The sequence below is a fragment of the Dermacentor silvarum genome, chromosome 7 (genome assembly GCF_013339745.2).
Source record: "Dermacentor silvarum isolate Dsil-2018 chromosome 7, BIME_Dsil_1.4, whole genome shotgun sequence".
NCBI lineage: Eukaryota > Metazoa > Arthropoda > Arachnida > Ixodida > Ixodidae > Dermacentor > Dermacentor silvarum.
The window spans coordinates 90947979-90967712 of record NC_051160.1 but is presented as its reverse complement, the minus strand read 5'-3'; the positions used below and the strand labels follow the sequence as shown (position 1 = coordinate 90967712).

The following is a 19734-nucleotide window of genomic DNA, read 5'->3' as shown; positions in this document are numbered from 1 at the left end:
ACCTGAAATGCATCGGTCACAGGCATCCTGAAACTGAAACTAGATTTATTGTGCACCGCCTACCTATACTCCGGAGGTCGTCTTTAAATTGGTGAATGCAATCGTTGCTACGCGTTTGTGTGCGCGGGAGTATGAAAAAGATCTGGCTGGCGCCGCTCCCATTTCGTCACTGCTGTTTCTAAAAAGGACAATAGCATATGTGACAGCTGCGCGCCAAAGCGAAACCGAAACCGGCTTTCCTCCTCCGATTCCCCGCGCGATCGCGGCTGCGTCGAGTCGGCATGCAGCAGTACGGCCGACCGTCAGTCGATGCATCGCGAGCCGACGAGGCCGACGACGACGAAGTGCTGTGGCGCGCGCCTCTCCCATTGGCTGAGCCGGCCCACGCGAGCCAATAAGGGTGCTCGGGAAGCCGAAGGCAGTCATCGGGCCAGTGCCAAATTCCACCCCGCTTCTTTGATTGTGCGTACACGTTCGTGTATTTCTTCCTTTCTATGTGCCCGCCGCCGCCGTTCCCGACTGCAACGAACGCCCCCATCATCGTTAGCGCCTGAAGCGGCCCGCGGACTTTCGAAGAAGCGGACTTGCCCGCCGTCGGATCGACCGGCGAATCGTGTCAAAGTCAAGGAGGCGCCGCGACGTTTGCCATTGCCCTTGTGACGTGTTAAGTGGAACGTGATACGTACGGTCTTCGTCCCATGGATAGCTTCGGGTCATTCGGAGGCTGAGGGTACGGGCCCGTCAAAGTGAGTAGTGTGGTCGCTGAATTGGCGGCGCTTTTGTTTTGCGCACGGCGTCGTAGCTCCGGGCGTGTGTGAACGCCGCACCGCGTTTGTTGCTGGAAAGTCTGAAAGCTGGAAAGTCGAGCGGCGTTCTCCTGTTTTTTTTTTTTTTTTTTTTTCCGTTCGAATGTGTAGCGGAGCGCACCTGCGTTTGCTCGCAACCTCGAGAAATAACGACTCTCGCGCGGTCCTCACTTGTTCAGGAAGCAGTAGTATCGTTGGTTTTTGTACAGCAGCGCCATATACTGGCTCTCGTGACGGCACAAAGCTGCTTTGTGGAAGGCGAGAGCGGAAAATAGTTGTGCGCTATCCGGCGACGATGTCTAGCGGAGCTTGGACACGCGGTGTCTCCAGTTTGCGACGCTCCTCCGCGAAACGGCCTTTATTTTCCGAAAGCGCGCGCGTGTGTGTGTCCTTAGCCGTTGCTGTTCGGACTACTTGTTCCGCTCGCCGGCACGTTTATTTTCATTTGTGTGTGTGTGTGTGTGTTCAACGATAATATAGGTTGCTGAATTAGAGGGGTTCACTTTGACGCAGGAGTTCGTGGGGTGACATTGCACTCACTCGAAGCGCTCTTCAATTGCAAACTCGAATCGCGTCGGATTGCCCTGCTTTAAACGTGATGCTGACGTCAGTACCCTTCGGCGAAGTCGCGGTAATTATGTAGGTGGTCTGAGCGTAGTAGTATTGGCTTGGTTCTCCCGCAAATAGCTCGCGGGTTGTCATGCGCTTCGTTAACACTAGAGCAGATGCGCTGCGCCAGTATCATTACTTTTATAGTTTGGCTGCTTCTTTTTTTATTTATTTTTATTTTTCGTTCTATAATTGCTGTAACATTCGCGATACATTTTGCGCAGACTGGCGTTATGGGCACTGCCGAGGTAGGGGTGTTTATGTCAGTGTGTCGCGTTCAAACGGAGCTACTATTTTCGTCTCTTAATCGCTTTTTTTTAACAAATAAGCAGAACCGCGTGCTGCGTTTCGAAAAAAAAAAGTGTTCTATATTTAAGCAACGAAAAATGTGTGCCGAGTCCTCGATTGATATAGATAGGGGGGTGGGTGAGGGACGGGTGATAGCAGGTGGCAGCACAGCAACCTGCGCCACCCGTTATAGAGTGAGTGTCTGAGGGAATGTAGAGCTTGACGTCAATCGGGCAGCACGTGATGCAGGAGTGCGTGTTTGTTGCGAAGACGTATTGTATTAGTTGACCCACAGAAAAAAAGAAAAGACGCAGCTGAAGCTTTTGGAGATGTTTGAGGAGGCGAAGAGGACAGACGCGATTATTCGGCGATTGTCTATACTCAGATTTTCGCCGCCCATAAAATTATGGCGTACTACTAGGTCGATAAACTTTATGCTGGAGTAACCGCACGCTCCGTGTATGACTCGGGAGAGTTCCAACTGTACCCAGAGGGAGTACGTTTTCCCTGCCTGGTGCTCGATAAGATTCAACGTACACTCCATCGAGGGTGTACGGAAACTCTGGAAGTTGGGGTGTTAAAATGCGGGGCACGATATTGCTCCCACGAAAATAGATTCGGGCATGCAATTTGCTCCTAAATTGCGCTTGCATCGGCAGCACACCTCCGTGTTCCATTTCGGCCGGTGTTTCTGTAGTCGCTCTTTTTGAAGCGTGTGAATCGTGTAGAGGTTGTTTTGTGGACATGGGTGACCGCCGGGCTCAAATGGGTGCCGCTTATTCTAAAGAATGTTGAGGGAAGCACGTTGGTTGGTTAAGTTGAATTATTGATTTTTTTTTCATTTATTCATTTATAGTCTGTCAAGTATCTTTTGGCCGCTCGGGCTATATGAGCGTCGAAGGGGACGACAAAGTAAAAGCTCTAGTAATATGGGTGCTACGAAATGCAGATACTGCTGCATGAATGTACACGCTTTTTCTCTAGTAAGCTTTATAAGATAACCTGGTGTATACGTCACAATGTCGGAAATTCTGAGGAAATTAGGGGTGAGGCGTTTCCTCAGCACTGCTTACAGAATCATTTTATACTTCTCTGCCTCTTCATGTCGGGGGTCAGACCGATTTGTCACTTTAAAAAAGAAAGCGAAAAAAAAAAGAGAAAACGTCCAGATTCTTACCATAACTGCCTTTCAGCCCGCCAAGGCCTACAACGACCGGTATATTTTGCAGCAGCGGTACCATAAGTGTTTTTTCAGGACTTCGAGCCGACACCTGAGGCCACTAAAAGCAAAGTGCCGGCTCTTTAAATAAAGTTTATTTCTTCTTCTTCCAAGCATGAAAGATGACCGCGAGTAAAGGCAAAGTGCCTCGAGTGCCCAGTCGCGCGGCAATTTTTCGTGTATTCGCGGGCTTCTTTCGCGCTCGGAAAAACTCTTATGTAGCACGTATTGAGCGACAGATCGAAAGCTGTATTGGTAGTTTCTCATGTTGCCCGACAGCGTTCTCACGGACACATTTAATTTAATTTAAATATTTGAGAAGTTGATTAATTAATTAAGACTAATTGTTGTACTTAGGAGGAATGCAAAAAGCAATCGAAGTATCTCCAAGCGACGGCAAACAATATCACCTTGGTTCTGTCCAGCTACGTAGTATTTGCATACTTTTTTTAAGTTTGGCCGAAGTTAAGTGAAACACCCTGTACACACAGAGACGAGTTGCTGAGCAGTTGGTGAAATCGGCAACAGCCAATGTCGCCGAAAAAGTTACCGTAACTTGAAAACAGCGTGTCGCTTGTCAGTGTTTGCTGTTCCAAGGGTGCTGCTGTTGGGTGCTACGACTAAAAGGTAAATAATTGTCGATAAAGTGCCCGCGTATCCCAAATAAAACGTGTGCTTAGGGCAAGCTTTGAAGCAAAGTTAGTACACGCAGTGCGCTGGCACGCTTACACTCACTCTTAAGTTCAGAGATTAGCTGGCATGCTTGTGGCCTCTATTTCAGTGCACCGCGAGCGTCTGCTCAGTCTGTGTTTTCGGTGCGTGCTTTGTGAAATATCGTCCGGGCCACGAACGCTGCTTGCCCGGCCTTGATTGATTGATGGGGCTTCACACCGCAAAGCAACACAGCTGTGGCCGTTACAGAGTGGAGGACTCGGGAATGTTATGATCGGCTATAGGGTTTTCGCGGGCACCTGTAAAGATTGTTACTGGTGGGATTTGGAATTCGGCCGCCATCGTAATGCGGCCGCCGCTGACGTGGGGATTCGAACCCGTGGCCTCTTCTTGGCCAGCGTGGAAAACGGCAACGGTCACTAAGCTATGCAGCTTGTACAGCTCAGTGACGCGTTCAACCTTCTTCGACACTCTTCAATTGAGGACGAGGTCCTCGTTTGGCGGCTCGTCCTCATGTAATCTGCGGGGCTTTGACGAGACTGACGAAGTGTCGGTGTGCCTTGGTCGGCTTGACAGACACGACCGTCGTCGCGAGTGGGAAAATGCTGTTTGCCCTATAAACTCGTTGAACTACGTTGTAGTTTCGAATGCGCGCCGTTGTGACACTTGTTTGCAGCGGCGCATCTGGTCGCTGTGCTATGCATGTTTCGCATGGCGGCAGGTGTGTCGGTGTACAGGTATGGGCAGGAATCACTAAAGGTCTCGCCGCCTTGCACTATCTTTGATGCGGAAGCATATTTCCACTGCTCGTGCAGCGAGAACGTGCCGTATAATATAGTTGGGGAGAGTTGTCGGACTGCAGAATGGGTTTGTCGTCCCACTGGTATACGTTACTCTGACACCGAGGAAGTGGCGTTGAAACGGAGGCCATAAGCGCCTGCTGTAGCCCCCTCCCCCCTTTCAGTCACGAATTGTGGTGCACTGTCGATAAATGAGTCAGATTTACGTCACTTTATTCCAAAGTGCTGCGCACTCCGTTGAAATAATGTCAAGATGATAGGTTGGGGGGATCTTTGTGCGCTTTCTTGTGGTTTTTCGTAATTACGGAGTAATTGAATCAGATTTTACTATACAGTTGGCGGGATGTTCACAGGTTATTTATTGGCTGGGTCAGCGCAAGGACAGCCCCTTTTCCGCGTTGTCGAATGAAAGAAACGGGCCTCATGCCACAAGCACCGGCTCTTGAAACTTCCCGTGTGATATACGGCGGCACTAATTTTTAAATTTGTGCTTAGATCCTGAGGAATTATTTTAAAGTTCTGCGGGATTCTATTTTGCTGTTTCACAGCGGCGCGGCACATTCGCTAACCACCAGGTGTACGCGTCGTCTGCTAAGGTGCTATTCAGTGCCGCAGGTTTGCAACGATTGTCTGAGTAGTAATACTACGCTCCGTTTCATAGATACCAGGCAACACCGCGAAGGCTACGAAGAGCCTTCTCGCGATGCTCTCATTCGCGATCAAAAAGTACTGCGTCAACTGTGACGCACTACTTTTTGATCGCGAATGAGAGCATTGCGTATATGAAAGCAAAGATGTGGAGGTATGCGTCATGTAATTCGATGTAGCAGTACATCTCGTACTTTTGTGTAGCAAAATATGCATAATTATTACGTGTAAGGCGTCGGGGACCTGGGCCCTATTTACCACCGAACGAGCGCAGTGACACGTTTGGGCGACCACCGCCGGCGGCGCACCGATTGCGCACGCGACCAAGACATCGTACGTCGTGTACTAGAAGCGCAAAAGTTCGAAGCAAGAATAATGCGTAATTCAACGTAACCCTACGTCCACAAGTTGTGTTATGTCAAGTTTCTTCGTAGAAAGCGCCGCAGTTTAAAAAAAACTTGTATGACCGCACTATATTGCCTAGCTTCATCATCATCATCATCAACATGTTTATTTCACCACGAGATACACAAGGTGAAAAGGGAGAGCTGGAAAAACTTCACACTTCGCGTTGCCTGCGAAGTGTGAAACGGAGTGCACTCATTTGCACATAATTTAGCCAAAATGAACGTTGTTTAGGTACTATACGTAGTTGTCCCACCATTTACTGCCTTGGCATAGCTGCAGTTGCAAACGGTAGAGGTAACATTAATGACTGCATGAGATAGTCACTGTTAGCAACTAAATGTTAGTCGCACTGTTAGTCGGACCAACAGTCACCGTGGGACTCTTAGTCCAACGGTGGTTCCACGGTCAGTCTGACAAATTATACCACTGGGGCATCTCAAATTTAGGGCTGCGATGGGACAAATGTCTGAACCTGTATGGGGACTATATGTGCAAAAATAGTGTATGTAGAATAGTACGTATATTTGTAATCACCTGTATGTACCTTATTTTTGCTAATAAACAAATAGGGGCAAATACTTTCGGATTCGCCCTCGTACTTTGCCGCGAATAACGTGATATTAGAAGACTAATTAACAAACGTTTAATAACTTTCTTATTAGTGCCTTAGGGGCAGTTGCTTAAATGGCGAAATTGACGGCGGTCGCCTTCTTCGAGATTCTTATCGCACCTAATTCGAGATACTTATCATCGAATTTTAACGGTAAATTCAGGCAATATCGAAACCGAGCGCCGCGGGAGCGCAGAAAAGGCGACCCCGCTATCATATCAGGCCGAAATGCCCCGTGGCGACATGCGCGAAGTCTGAAACTGGACGTCTGGGCCGTCTGGACGTCTGGGACGTCTAGTCCCTGTATTGCCTGGGTTTGGGCTTGGGCTTCAATCTCGATGATGAGTATCTGAAATTACGTGCGATTTTACGGATTTCTAGAAAATGGGTATGCCGTAAATTGTGACGCCCTACACGTTTTTCATGTAAACAACCCTCAAGTTAATAATAAAAAGATCATTAGAAAATGTTTTTTAACAAGTCACTTCAGGGTAACGTTACCAGGGCAAAGTATTTCCGCCTCGCCGTAGAGCTCGTATGCGAAGATGACAGGTGTCTCACGGTTGTAGCATTTTATTAAAAAATCTGTATTGTCAAAAAAAAAAAACACCCTACTATCCCAACTATCATGCACCAAGATTTAAAAATATGCAAATGCCACGTGGCTGGACAGAACCGAGGTAATGCTGTTTGCCGTAGCTTGGAGATACACGGATTATTTTTTGCATTCCGCCTAATTACATAATTAGTCTGAATTATCAATTTATCAAATATTGGAATTAGATGAAAAGGGTCAATGGAGAAAATTGTAGAGCAACACGAAAAACTCGTGATACAGCTTTCTGTTGCTCAATACGGGCTACACAAAAGTTTTTTTTTTCCGAGCGTGAAAGAAGCCCGCGAATACACGCAACGTGCCTCGAGCGGCCAGTCGCACGGCAACTACGAAAATCGAACAGGCCCGACCTATAGGATATGTAGGCTGCTACGCACTGGGATTTGCGTCACATCCGCTAACCGCTTTTACGAGACCCGCATATCGGCACGTCACTGCAGTGAGTCAATCCCCCGGCCGTATATCGAGAGCCGGTTTACGCTGGTTCAACCGGCGCAAATGTGCGCGTGACTCTTTTTTTTTTTTTGCGATCGCCAATGCAACGCGTCCCCGTTAAATACCGCGTCGCTGGCAAAAGCGCCGCGCAGCCGAGCTTCGCGTCTGTCGCCCGTGCCGGATATCGGGATTGGCGCCCGACGCGCGGGCGTGAACCCCGTGTTCGGATGTGTGCCGCGCGGGCCGCTTATTGATAGCATCGCTTTGCTTTTCTTTCTTTCCTTTTTCTTTGTTTGTGTGTGCGTGTCGCTTCACTTATGCGGATGAGTCTGCGCGCTCCGGAGTCAGCGTTCCCATTTCAGAACGAGCACCTGCTGCGCACGGCGCTCGAGTTGGGACGCTTCGGAGGCTAAAATAACAGTCGCTTGTGCTTCGATACACTGCGTGCACTTGTAGTTGGAGATTACGTGCGATGGCCCGAAGTACGACAAAAAAAGTCTTCAAAAATTTGTATGAAAATATGAGCAGCTTATTTCCATACATACAGCGAAGCTGCATCAGGCAGTTCTCACCGTAGGTCGGCAGTGTGGGAGAATACTCACTCACACTCACTCACCTTCACGCTCACCTCCACGCACACTCACAAGCATTCACTCAAGTACTCTCCTCCACTCACTCGAACTCGCACTCACGCCTTTCAAATGAGTGCGAGTGAGTATGAGTGAGTGTACTCATGAGTGAGTGTGCCAAGCTATGAACTTCTCACACCCTTCAGAAGTTCTGTGTGTCTAACTGCACAAAATTTACGTAAGACTTTGCAGACGCTTTATGATATATCGTATGCGAGTATTTCGCTATAGCCGAGGTATCTTCAAACGCTACACTGTATCCCAGCTTAGCCCGTCTATGTTGTTACGTGGAAGCACAGTAGGTAAACTATTTACACGGTGTATTACAAAGGATAGCAAGCACTATTCCCCGCTGTGTGCTACGCATATTCCCGTATTACGCGACCGCCGCGCCTCCTCTACGCAGCGTGCTAAATCGGGCACGGGAGACTCCGCTGGTGCTCTGTGTTGCAGGCTGATATAAGTTAATATGTCGTATTTTCGTTCGCGTGTTCTTGTCTCAACTCTGTATATTGGAGTGTGCGTGTTGAATCTGCAACTATCGGCGACGCCCCGAGTGTGCTTCGTGTCCCATCGACGAGTGCTAACACTTCTAGCACACAGAAATGTTCGGGTATGCACGCGAAAACTGACGGGAAATGGCAGCGCAACTTTTGACTGACGCAGTCGGTGCTTCTTGTTCCCTGCTCGTCTAATTTGTCGATGTTTCCTGTTTCATTTGCACGCAAGATTCAATTGCACTGACAATAAAAAATGAATTGAGAAGTCATTGAATCGAGAGGTCACTGCATGCACGGGATCGCTTATAATTTTAAACTGGCGCTATTGGTACTACATAAAATGAGCGGCAGCTTGTTGACTGGGCCTTCTCATTTAATAAGCCAAATCGAGAAACACGTCAACTCTCGTTGGGGGCGTTTTCTTTGTGGCACTTTCAGCGCCGAAATAATTTTCTTTCGAGCGCACGAATGCAAAATCGGATTCGTGTACATCTGCCGTTCATGGCGCACCGGCGGAGCAATCACGCTCCTTCTTCTTTCATCCACGATTCTGCAATCCGTCGCTAGGTGGCTTTCAGTGGCGCCCCCTACAGGCGACGCACACCGCCTATATGTGCAATGTGTCCGTGCCTCCTCACCACACGTTGCCGCCGCCGTACGAAAACCGCGGCAGAGGCACCCAATACAGCTACACTGTAAAACTTGTAAAAGTTGTCGTAAAAGTAGAACTTGCCATCTCGTCACTTGAAGACGCTATAGACTTGACAAGATTGTTGTCGCTGTGACAAAACCGTTTCTTTTTCGATTCCAGTACAGCAGGCGGCACCATGTAAATTTTCGTTGGTGTAATAAGAATTTTTTTTTTTTTGGGGGGGGGGGGGGGGAGGGACGTCAGCACTGCGTCAAGGTTACCGCAAGACTGTGTTACAACTTAAACTCCCGTTCATTCTCTTACTGGACAGTTTCTCATTAAAGATTCACTAAAGCGTGTATCGGCACGCGCCTGCAGTTAGCACATTCACCGCGGTTTGCCTTAGTTCTCCTGTAGCACCTGTTTTACACTGAGTATTAACCTGGCGTCGCGCTACCGTCCGGTAGACTTGCAGCGACATCTGTATACCCAGAAGCCGCACGACCACGTGGCTCTATCACAGAACAGCTTGCGTTAAAGAAAGAAACAAAGAAAGAAAGAAAGAAAGAAAGACTGCTCAGTAATCCTTTTTTCGTTTACGTTTCATTTTATTCTGCACACACTGCTTCCCAGAGTAAGTGACTACCGCTGATTTGATATTGTCGAGGATGACGCGGTGCTCAGTTGGAATTAAGTCCTGACAGTGGCACAAGGAACATCTGAACGGAGTCGAATGCCGCCACCGCTATACCGAGTCGCCGTCACTCTAGTCGCTACGTCGGAATTGCCCGTTAATTTCTCAGCATCACTGACTAGGCTGTCGGGTTGCCTACGCAAGCTTACAACAGAGCCTGTGCGGGCACTCTGGCATAATGACACGCGTACATCGTTTATATTTTCTCGGGGACCGCTTTTTACGATGTAACCACAGTTACAAAGTTATCGCTCGGCGCAAGACGTGCCTGCACGTATCCGAAATTTCCAGAAGTTCACCCGTGTAAAAAACATCAACGGTTAGACCCCGAGCCGCTGCATTACGTTGATCTACATGCGTTAGTATTTTTTTAAATAACAGGCAATCTCTGTCATTGGTCCAAGTTCTATCCTATCGGTAAGCAAAATGCGTTTCTTAGACGCAACTCTCTTTAAGACTCGCGTTGGTTGACCAGCCTTGCGTAGCGGAGCTGGACACGGTATCTTTCTTGGCCCGCAGGCTTATCGGCGCGCCGTGCCGTCTTTTCAGACCGGCAGTCGGACAGCAGTGGCTTTTCGCGTCAGTGAATGTGCGGAAGTCGTTTTGGCGGCGACAGAGAGATGGCACGCGATTGGGACACGCCAGGCGACCGGCAAGAATGTTTGGAAGCCTTCTTAAGTGGCTCGGACGCTCTAACCGTATGCAGCGGATCGCGAAAGATAACAAGGCAACCACCACCAGAAGGCGTAGCCGTCAACTGACGCTTTGAAGTCAGCGCCAATTGTTTCGTTCCTCGCTTGTTGTCATCGTCGTTTGACCGGCAACAGTCCTTGTTGCCTGAGACAGTAGTAAACACTACGTAAAATTGGTAGTAAACACGCACCTGTCGAAATGAGTTCTTTTTTATTTGTTTCTTAAGGTGCAACCCAACGAAGCTGCGATTTTTTTTTTCGCAACCTATAAGCTTGGCCGCAAAAACAAGAGAGGTGGACGTTGTATTCTTGCCCGTGGGAACTGATTACGCCTTTCTATGAACTCTCTGTCTTTTGTGTAATATATAGTGAGTTCGTGAATGGAGGTAGGCTCTGCGACCAGTTATCGCACATGTTCAGGTTCTGGAATGATCTTCGCAAAGGTAGCGTGTCGGTCTGTTGGTTTCAGTTCAGTTCAATTCAATTTATTATGCAGACATGGAATACACGAGTTTCCAAAACTGGTTGGACTCATAGCCAAATGCTAGTTGTGGGTCCAATAAAAGAGTAACAGTAAGGCAAATACTGGTACTAACATTATACGATACAGTTACAGCATAATTACATTCCAAGAATACGTACATCATATACATACACGTATTATTTTCACTTCAAAAACTGCTCGAACACATAATTAAATGCAACAAAAGTTAACAAAACGGGCTATATGATTTCGTAGGTACGCGATTAACACACAAATATAAACACAAGCACCTAAAGTATCGAAACATCAAGTTACCGCAATATAAATATTTGCAAGCTGTAGTAAGACAGTCTTATAAGTTAGCATCAGAATGAATTATAGAGTGTACTATCACGTTTGAGATGACAAAATAACAAATGGTTCGGCTTGCTGGCTAGTATTTAGTGCAAAGTTCTTTAGTCAGGAGGCAGAAAACACTAATACCAATTTGAACAGTGAATTTCAGTAATATGACAAAAAATCATTGTTCAATGTTAGCGCTTTTGTGTGTCCTGCCTTCTGTCTCAAGAATGTTGCGCTGATTACATAGATAACATGCTGCTGTCAGAACCGCACCACTTGGGGCAGTGACAAAAAATAAAGTTCTCAGTAACAAAGCTTCAGTTGTAAGTTGGTGATTGTGCTTGTCTTATCCCTTCTGTGTTTCGTGGTTTCCGCGCGCTTAGTGAGCTTGGTCGTAGTGTACCAACTATGGGCTGATGTCTCAAGTTGCTTGTAAGACGTATGTTTGGATGGATGAATTTTATTAGTAGCTTCTTTTAAATGGTTTTGTGGCTGGTGCCGCCGGGCTCGTTGCATTTGCCTTTCATTTGATTTTATTTTCATCCCACGAGGAAAATATTGGGAACGCATTGATTCGTCGAGTATGCTCCATTCTAGTCTTTGTGTTCCCTATACCTTCTCGCCGACAGTACTTGAGCCGTCCCTTAGCATATTATACACCGACAGATTCCTAAACCTTTCCCCTTTGCTATTGCTATTTTTGAAGCCCAAGTCTCCGGGCAGGGTAGACTACGTCCTTGTTTACCTAGGGATGGATATAGTTAGACATGCTAACCAAACTTTCTCAATAGCTTTTTTTCTTGCGGTATTTCCACACGCTGCGCGTGAATGATTGTCATTCGGCCAATTTGACCCTATAGTGCTTTTTTCAGGGACCCTTCGACACACCAAAGCGCACTGCCCCTTAAATTGTCATCACGCTTTTCTGGTTCGATTTCCTTCTTAGTGACATTTCCACAGCTGGCGCCTTTAAGCGTTATCCAGTGTGCTGTTTTCGCATCTCTTACTCGAGGCGGAGGTTATGAAGCGCTCCGTGGCAGAGAATTACCATAGAGAAATACTCTGTAAACGCGCCAGTGTCAGCTGAGATTGCGCGCGGCGAAAGCGTCAGGATCCCGAGCCGGCGTTGGCGATAATGTGGCGAGTGTTGAGAGCTGGCGCGTTTTTTTAATTTCCCGCTCTGGCACATGCCTATACGACGTTGATATACAACGCGTACGTGAACTGTGCCGCTCGCTAACTTTACAGATGTGGCACTGCACGGTGGCCTCTCTCGACAACCCGAGTGCCTGTCCTCCTCCGTTGCCTTTACAGCGCTATAGCTGGTTATCTGCTCTACAACGCATGTCTCGGCTCTACGTCACGTGGCTTCATTCCGCGCTCGCTCCCGTGGTTGTATGGGCGCCGCCGGTCGCTCGCGGCAGATTTCACTAACCGCAAGGTGCCACCTGCCTTGAACAAGCACGTGCACTGCGCCGCCGAACGTGTTTTCCGCCTCGGCGCAAGGACGTGTAGGGACTGCGCACCAGTAACTAAGTTGTGGGATACACGATCTAAATTGAATATCTGCGCATGCATCTCGAGCGGCAGTGACGTTTGTGGCTATATCCATGCACACGTTTTACACCCCCACCCCCCTTTTTTTAACGCGAGAGCGTTAAGGGCCCCGTGTCCCAGGAAATCCGGTATCGGCGGCCGGCGCCGTAGCCGGCGTTGGCGTCCTGTGAGCGAAAAATATTCTACGCGGCACTAAATACGTCTTCTACCACGAAAGTTGCTCACACTTTGTCTTACATTCTTTGCAAAGTTATTCCTCAGAATTTTGAGAATGACAGCCCGGAAGCAAATTTCATGAAAACAAAACGCCGACAGCTCTTGCCTTTTATGTTAAGTCTTCTCAGAATGAAATATTAAAAATGTCGCAGTTTCAACCGAAAGGCGAAGCATCAATTGCGATAGCAACTTAGTAGAGAGCTACAGGGAGTAAGGATAGTAGTTTTATCAGCTGTATAAACTTGGACATGCAGCAGCACCAGCAACGCGCAAAACTGTTGTCGACGGCGTCGCCGTTTTGCCCGCGTTCGCACCGAACGCGCGCGGCGTTGGTGACTATTGCCAGCGCCTCTGGGGGCGGTTCGGAGGTTTTCAACGAGATTTTCAACGAGTCTTTACCACCTTCTCGCCTCGCAACGTTTTTATATCAATACGCATTTGGTGCCGCAGCTAAACGTCGCCTCCCCTCCCCCCCTCCCTCCCTCCCTCCCTCCCTCCCTCCCTCCCGTCCCCTCACGGCCTTTCGCGCGACGGAAGAAGTCTCGTTCTTTCTATATGTATGGTGATTGTAAAGGAGGAAAGAGACGCTTAATTCTGCAGCCCTTCAGAGAGCACGGCGCAGAACGCGCGTTTGTTCGCCGTGCGTTCGCTCCCCGTGAAAGCGCGCGTTCCTCGCGCTTTCGACGATTTCGACGATTTCATCGCCGTTGACGTCATACGAAACCTCACGGCGACGGCGACGCCGACGGCAGAAATCCTCTTTGAGTGTCCATATAAATGCTATCGCAACAAAAGTGCGAAACAATAACAGCAGATCGGCCGACGCAAGAGGCCGCGTTTCCTACCGGAAAGATCGCCTTCGTGCATAGATTTCGCCGCCAGCGTTCCCGGTAAACATTACGGTTACATAAGATGCAGTTGCCGGGAAGCATGAGAAGCAGTCGGAGATCTTGGAATGCTATCGCGTTCCACTCTTAAAAGTGAAGCGTGAGCGTCCTCCAAGTTTTTTTTCTTCGGCGGAACACCGGGAACTTCGTTATATGGGGCCTGTCGGTATATTGATTTCTTCTTTTCCTCTTCGAGAGAACCACTCAAAAAACAGGCAACAAACGATTTGCTGACTGTTTTTGTGCTTTTCCGTGTTCGTCGTCCGTACGCCAGAGAGTACCGAGCTGTGGGAGCTGGTATAGCAATACCCGTGAACGAGAAGAAAAATACAAGAATGAGAGTTTTGCAGGAGCGCCGCACGATGTATATGGACGGCTAAAGCCCGTACATAAACGTCAGGGCCGGCGACGCGATATGAACGCCACCGAACAGAGTCGTTTCCTGCGTCGGAACGATGCTGACAGCTGTTGTTTCTTGGCACACGTGCGCGGCACGTGAGAACAGTTTATGGGTTCTTCTGAGCGATGCGCGCAGAACTTTGTACACACATAGCTACACGGCTCCCACTACCGAAATAGTGGCGCTGCTCATAATTAAAGACGGGGAGAGCTGGCACGGGCCGACCACGAAAGTTTACGGATCACGGTATGTGCCGAAAAAAAAAAAGCTGAATTTACGCGAATCCAGTGGTCATATAGCCTCCAGTTCAAAGTTTCAGTGCGATGTAGGTTTGCAACCTGCACTGTGAAGAGAAGTGAAGTTTATTTTTTTTTTCCAATGGGAGGGGGGAGGCGTTGAGGCAAAAGGCTGGCGAGGCTGACGAGGCCTCGGCTTTCTTACCGTTCGGTACAGTGCAGAAGTGCGTACATCATCACACATACCACACCGAAATATCACTGTTGCACCATTTCACATCTGTTATTGTAGCACTATTATTGCACTAATCTAGAAACAGATTCTGTTATTGTTTTGTATTCAGTTGTATTATATCTTATTGCACTGATCTTTAAACAGATTTCATTGTTGCTATATTGTGTTTTATTATCGATGTTATTGCATTAATCTTCAAACAGTTTGTATTGTCGCTTTTTGTAATATGACTGTTTTTTGAAACTACCCACCTGCTTGGACCCAAGGGTCTGCAGTATGTAATAAATAAATGATATAAATAATGAAACACTGTAACAGCAGGCACAAACAGTGCACAGTACTAAGAGTAGCTTACACGTTGTACATATACATAAAACGAGGAGCATATACATCGCAAGCGCTCATTGCATTGTGTAAATCCGTCGGATCAACACGGATTTGAAAGCTCAACTCGACGCGTGAACTACATCACGTTTGTAGAAGAGAAACCGTAATATTCACATGCATAGTGAAATGAAAAGCAATCTAACATGTGAGTCACAAGCTAACGAATGCTGTTTATTTTTCATTTTGAAGGTTATCGCGGGAAGTGTAAAGTCAATTCGGTCTAAGAACCTGTATTTACCTGTAGTTACCGTCCGAAAACATTTAGTCTCAGCTGTAGTTACTTCATAGTTCACATTTTGCTACCATATTTTGTTCTCCTAAAATGAACATACGTTTTGGAACGCAGATTATACTTTTCGTTCATTTCATTAATCTAGAAGAGATTGATTAAGTTTATTAGACTCATTATATTAGAAACGCCATGCCTTAACATAGCATGCGTTCACATTTGTCCTGTAACCCGTCTCCCATAAACCTTTGTGGCCGACTGTTCATTGCGGCTTGTTACATGATCTTGTTTTCCTGGTAAGTATGGTTATTTTAGCGTTATACATTAGAGAAACTAAACGGCTGAATTATAGGATGTTTTAGTGGACCTGGGCATCTCCTGTAAGAGAAGTGAGTGGCAGTTCTTTTTTTTTTTCTTTCCTTTAATGAAGGCCGCAAATGTCCATCGTTTTTCGCGGTGACACTCTAACGACATTGCTTTTGAACTAATCGCTGCGTAGCAGCTCCCGAAGGAGTCCACTGCTAACTAATTCTTGGGTATTGTAGTTGCTTGTGGCAGGTACGAGGTTGTGAAGGTGTGTATTTATCTAAGCTCAGTTGTCACACAGGACCTGTAACCTTTAATCGGGACACCCCGAGACGAATAAAAATGAATTGGAAGACATTCGAGAAAGTCTGTCAGGTCAATAATGACAGCTCCCAATATGTTTGAAGAAAGTATATGCAATGGGTATAGGGCTGCGAGTACTAATAAATTAAAGGTGAAACTTGGCGGATAAAAAAAAAAAGAAAAGGGAAACTAAGATAACGGCAGCAGGTCGAGTGACTGAACGTAAGAGTGATATACAGAGCTGAAAAGAACACAATCACACGTACGCTCGCACTCACACACAACACCCCACGAAAGACGCCCCCCCCCCCCCCCCCCACACACACACACGCACTTTTTTTCACACAAGCGCTTGTATGTGTTTGTGGCGGCGGGGGGGGGGGGGGGGGGGGGGCTCTTTATTATGTGTGTTTGTGTATGTGTGTTTGGTGTAAAATTGTAGGCATAGAAACTTCTTTCGAATACAAATAGCAAATGCCGAATAACGAATAGTCAATCGCTGACGCATATATTTACAGCAGGAACACATATTTCAGTGTAATGGGTTCACACGTTTGTACTGATTAGTGAAAAACAAAAGACAGCTTATCTCGGACCATAAGAGAGCAGTTTTAAACATAATATTACTCATTGCCATTAAGAAAACCGCACAAGTAGCGTCTGAACATCTTCCGAAGACATATAACTGCGCAATTATTGGTTGCCGCTATATACCTGGTTACCGAATAATTATCAGAAGTTGTGGCAGGAGGATTTGTGCGCCTTTATCACATGCAACGTTTATAGATACTTTTATCTATAAACGTTGATCACATGTATAAGGGCTCGTTCTCAGGAAAATACAACCGAAATGATAGCGTTGAAGATGAAGCTACCAAAGGACCAGACTTCAAAATACACTGAATGACAGATTACAAGCAACAAATCACAGGTTGTCCTGTACGGAGGCTTCCGCCGTGATACAAAAAAAAAAAAAAAAAAAGAGAACGAGCCCCCCCCCCCCCCCCCCCCCCCAAAAAAAAAAGGACCCATTTCGACAATGCATTGCTTCGAAACCTTTTGGCGCTGTTTCACTGCGGACAATTTCCGATACTTTGCTCAGCAGACAGGGAGCAGTAACCAGACTTCACAAGTCGGTTGTAGCAAGATATCTGGTTAGTTTTGGTATTTGAAAATACCGAATAGTTCATTTACGAATACGAACAGTTGGTGCGTAAAATTCTCGCCCACCCCTAGAATGAAGTAATGTATTTTTCTTGTTCGACATTGTCAAGAAATTGAGGTGTTAGCAGAGGTGGACAAGTCTGTTCTGGTCTTTTTTCCGCAGTTCGCCATAACGACGCGAACAACATCTGTTCTGTTCTGGCCATCGCGCACTGTAGCAATGTTTATTGGCCACAGCTATACTGCCACTGCCTATTACGAAATCTCTTATACCGGCGATAACCCCCCCCCCCCCCCCCCCATCCTATAATCCCATACGCACGGATGTGGTTCCTATATAATTACCCGCATTTTCTCGTATATCATACGCTCTTATTGGATACTAGAATTATGGGGCATATGGTTTCCTTTATAAGGGCTGCGACATGGATTATTCACGCCGACGCACCACTCTTCGATATTTGTTACGGTAACTTTTTCCCCCCCCCTTTTTTTGCATGCCAAGGCCATGTGTTGGGATATGAGGCACTATTTAAGCAGGGTTGCTTACGAGCACACGGAATTGTTGAACTTGCACGCGCGCGTTTTCGCATTTAGCCCAACCTATCGAAACGTGTTCACCGTTGCCGGTGTTCCAATCCGCGACCCCGTGCTCAAATCAATCCAAAAATTTATTGAGCATCACGCGGTTGTCTAGAGGGCGCAAACAAAAAGCCTGTGCTATGACTCGACTAGAGGACGGCGCTCCTTAGTAGACTATGCAAAAAGCTCGGACCTTGAGGACTGCATTTTTGAGGCTGGAAAGTGGTAGTAGTAGAAACTTCATTTTACTTTGGGGTAGTAGGGCAAATATTGTTGGGTCCCCTAGTTCAGGGCTTCACTGGGGAGTAATAACAGGACTATATACTCGGCCCACAAAGCGAAGTTTACACAATAACTAAGGACATGAAATGCAGTGAACATTCGAGCACATAATCTATGCACCAACAAAAAGCAGACTGGGCGAATGGAGAATATAATCAGTTTAACTGTGGTTAATAATCCCGGAGAAATAGTAATTATGAGTAATTACGAGGCAGTTGCACAAAAAAAAAGAGAAGAGAAACAACAAAGTAAAAAAGAAAGAAAAAACAATCCTGACATATACGTACAACAGAAATATAAGCCAGTCGTGCCAAACTATAAGCAGCAAGCCGAACCGAACGTTTTTCTCGAGCAAATATGCGTTAGATTTATCCGCTATAGCAAATTATACTACACCGTCCAACGCCTACAGCGACCGAGCCACCGGAGCGGATCACGGACGCCGCCGCGCATGCGCCCTGCGTAGCCGAGCTGCGGCGAAGCTTCAAGCGGTCGCGCAAATTGCGCCTATTTCCAAAGCCAACATTATGTGCACAAACGGACACAGTCACTCGTCAGCGGCGAATGAGCTGCGGACGCCCTCGATAGATGCCGCAAGGTGAACACTGCCGCGACCTTCGCGCTGGACGCGTACAATTTCCTACAAGAAATTGCTGCAGGAAAACCTGGTGCTACAGTGTCTATCACTCCTACTGCCCCCGTGTTCTATAGAACGTTCCTCCGTTCAAGAAAGTAGACGGTGGCGCCGCCCCTCGACAGAAGAGATCACTGCACTTCATTGACACTCCGCAGCAATTCTTGAGAAACGTAGTTTTCTTAATTCAGTCGAGGGGGCGGCGTGGGGCTCATCTCGGTCTCGTGGAGGTGGAACTTCGAGTTGAGGATTGCTAGTGAATCACGGGGCTCGATATCGTTCTGCATAGGTTCCATTAAGTAAGGTGGACATATTTGCGTGGATGTGTCACTTCTTTAGCGGTACTTACGTTGAACGAGGACATAAGAGTGGATACGGGAGCTGTTGTGCAAGCGTGACCGCGAGAGCAACATGAGAACGATGGTCGGTGGCACCACGTGGATTCGGCTCAACTCGTCTTCTGGCTGCAATAAACTTTGGCCTTGGAATTTTGTGAACATTTCATTTTCAACGAATTATTGCGCTGTAGTATACGCACCGATTCCCGATGATTGTGTGCACGTGCGACGGGGTGGTATTAAACATTCTCCATTTTACGCGACAAAATCACCACATGATTACGAGGCGCTCCAGAGTTCTCCCGTCTTGTAATGGAAGCTCTGTGCACCAACCACGCCTTTCTGCCCCGGCTCGTCGTACCGCATTGGCGTGCTGTCCTGCCATCGACTCGGAGAAGCTACATGAAGGCCTAAATAAGAATAACGGTGTTAAGAAAAAAAAAAAACAGAAAGGGGATGCTCGCATTATTATCACCATTCCCGGTTCGCGGTCGCCATTGCAATCACGTTTGATCGCACCCGGCGCGCATGCAACAACTGCATGCAATGTTGGTCCCGTTTTGCAATCACCGCCTCTCTTCAAATGCGCATAATTTTCGGCATGGGTCTTCTGGTCAGCCCGCAATTTCGCTCGCCACCACGACATACGTGTAAGCCAATTTCGCTTGCGGCGTCTGCCTGCGTGAGCAGCCACGTAGTTGGGTTGGCGAATACAAGTTACGAGGCATATACTCCGACTGGATAATGAAACGAGTCTTGTCAGGCTTTCCATTTGTATGTTGCTCTTCGTGTGTCACAATTCCACGGGAATGTGTTTTGCGCAAAAAAGCCGCAGAGGGAATCTGATCGGCAGCGCGGGCCCGTTGCATGCACGAGGTAGCAGGTAATCGCAACC

The 19734-nt window shown here is 47.4% G+C and overlaps 1 protein-coding gene across 2 annotated transcripts in view; it reads left to right on the top strand.

Annotated features, from left to right (window-relative positions):
• LOC119458268 (sulfotransferase 1B1-like) overlaps positions 1 to 19734 on the top strand; it is a 252875-nt gene that overhangs the window by 47533 nt on the left and 185608 nt on the right. Inside the window, exon 1 of one of the 2 annotated variants that reach the window (XM_037720100.2) lies at positions 327 to 746. The exons of the other annotated variant lie outside the window; for it this stretch is intronic. The gene's annotated coding sequence lies outside the window, so the exon portion shown is untranslated. Of the gene's footprint in view, positions 1 to 326; positions 747 to 19734 lie in introns of those variants that run through there. 2 annotated transcript variants of the gene reach the window in all.